This window comes from Bison bison, unplaced genomic scaffold, assembly GCF_000754665.1.
Source record: "Bison bison bison isolate TAMUID 2011002044 unplaced genomic scaffold, Bison_UMD1.0 scf7180017864304, whole genome shotgun sequence".
Taxonomy (NCBI): domain Eukaryota; kingdom Metazoa; phylum Chordata; class Mammalia; order Artiodactyla; family Bovidae; genus Bison; species Bison bison.
Genome location: NW_011494876.1, coordinates 5,235,370 through 5,238,120, shown reverse-complemented (window position 1 = coordinate 5,238,120; position 2,751 = coordinate 5,235,370).

The window sequence follows — 2,751 nt, the reverse complement described above, 5'->3', positions numbered from 1 at the left end:
TGGAGAAATGTCTGTTTAGTTCTTTGGCCCATTTTTTGATTGGGTTGTTTATTTTTCTGGAATTGAGCTGTAGGAGTTGCTTGTATATTTTTGAGATTAGTTATAATGAGAAAATAGAAAGAGAAATTAAGGAAGCAATTCCATTCACCATTGCAACGAAAAGAATAAAACACTTAGGAATATATTGACCCAAAGAAACTAAAGACCTATATATAGAAAACTATAAAACACTGGTGAAAGAAATCAAAGAGGATACTAATGGATGGAGAAATATACCATGTTCATGGATTGGAAGAATCAATATAGTGAAAATGAGTATACTACCCAAAGCAGTCTATAGATTCAATGCGATCCCTATCAAGCTACCAACGGTATTTTTCACAGAGCTAGAACAAATAATTTCACAATTTGTATGGAAATACAAAAAAACCTCGAATAGCCAAAGCAATCTTGAGAAAGAAGAATGGAACTGGAGGAATCAACCTGCCTGACTTCAGGCTCTACTACAAAGCCACAGTCATCAAGACAGTATGGTACTGGCACAAAGACAGAAATATAGATCAATGGAACAAAATAGAAAGCCCAGAGATAAACCCATGCACCTATGGACACCTTATCTTTGACAAAGGAGGCAAGAATATACAATGAAGAAAAGACAATCTCTTTAACAAGTGGTACTGGGACAACTGCTCAACCACTTGTAAAAGAATGAAACTAGAACACTTTTTAACACCATACACAAAAATAAACTGAAAATGGATTAAAGATCTAAACATAAGACCAGAAACTATAAAACTCCTGGAGGAGAACATAGGCAGAACACTCTGACATACATCACAGCAGGATCCTCTATGACCCACCTCCCAGAATATTGGAAATAAAAGCACAAATAAACAAATGGGATCTAATTAAAATTAAAAGCTTCTACACAACAAAAGAAACTATAAGCAAGGTGAAAAGACAGCCTTCAGAATGGGAGAAAATAATAGCAAATGAAGCAACAGATAAACAACTAATCTCAGAAATATACATACTAGTCTTTTTATAATCTTGAGAAAATGAAATGTTCCTTTTGTGAAGGCAAAGGGCACGAGGTGAAGTCTTACCTTTCAAAGGGGGATACCATGAATTTAAAAGACTTCTATGAGTGTAACTCATACAAAATCTACACAAACCCCTACTATGTGGTCCAGTTTCAACACAGACTCATATTCAAAGAGACACAGATAAAAATCACAATTCAGAGCAACTAAAATCATGATGCAAACTTTCAAGATTATAAAGGAGAAAATTTATTAATAACTTCTCAAAAATCTGTAGCAGTGGCTCCAAAAATTCTCCTTTTTCTCTTCTACCCCCTAAAATTGTCCTCATCACCACTCCATCATGCAGTGACGCTCCCTATCCCCTCCAGGTCTCAGTCCTTAAACACGTATATCTATGTTTCTCAAGTAGGGACCAGGGGTGCCACTAAACACCCTACAGTGCATAGGACAGCCTCCAAAACAAACAGCTATTTGGCATAAGACATCAATATGTCAAGGATGTAGATGAGTCTCTCCATCTCTTGATTTTCTTTTCATTTTGGAACACCTGGACCCTGCACTACAGAGGTAGCTCCCTAACCAATGCAGCAGCCTTCCTCTTTTAGAAACAGGGGAAGGAAATCACCCACAATCTCTTATAATTTAATGTATTTTCTTTATCCCTATCCTGTAAGAATAAATTCAATAACATGTATAAAGTTCCCAGCATGGTTGCTCAAACCATGGATGGTAATGGGTGCTCAAAAATTATTAGTTCCCAATCCTTTTCCAGAAGAGAATGAAGAATCCAATTTATTCTTAATATGATGTCCCCGACATAATAGCATCTCCCTACTGTATCCTCCAACCCCAAAGTCACCTCAGATTTTTGAATATTTAAATTATAGACACTGCTCATCTGCTAAAAAGGACTAATACATTCCCCAGGAGAATTATGTTTTAGAAACAAGAACATCAGAAAAACAGCAGAGAAGAGGATTACTGAAATCCGGTGTTCGGCTGCTGAATACCAAAGGCTTCAGTTAATATGTTTCAATATTTAAAATAAACAAAAATTTTATCAAGTTGCAGTCACAATGCATAAGAAGGGAAATGATTTATACGTGTTTTCAAAAATGTCTCATTTTTATTGTGATGACCATGAAGCTCTTAAAATTTGTCTGAATATATGGAATTTCAATTTGTATAGATTTTTTTACATTGAAATCATATATACATATCATAAACTTTACCATTGTAACTATTTTCCAGTGTACAGTGTATTGGCATTGTGTGCAATCACATCATTGGGTAAATATCAACACCATCTATCCTCAGAACTTTTTTCATTTTATAAAACTAAAACAATACATCCCCACTTCCCCTCCCCCAGTCATGGCAGTTACCATCCCATTTTCTGTCTCTGTGAATTTCATTATTCTAGGTACTTCCTACAGAGAAGGCGATGGCACCCACTCCAGTACTCTTGCCTGGAAAATCCCATGGACAGACCAGCCTGGTGGGCTGCAGTCCATGGGATCACTAAGAGTTGGACACGACTGAGTGACTTCACTTTCACTTTTCACTTTCATGCATTGGAGAAGGAAATGGCAACCCACTCCAGTGTTCTTGCCTGGAGAATCCCAGGGACGGGGGAGCCTGGTGGGCTGCTGTCTATGGGGTCGCACAGAGTCGGGCACGACTGAAGCGACTTAGCAGCAGTAGC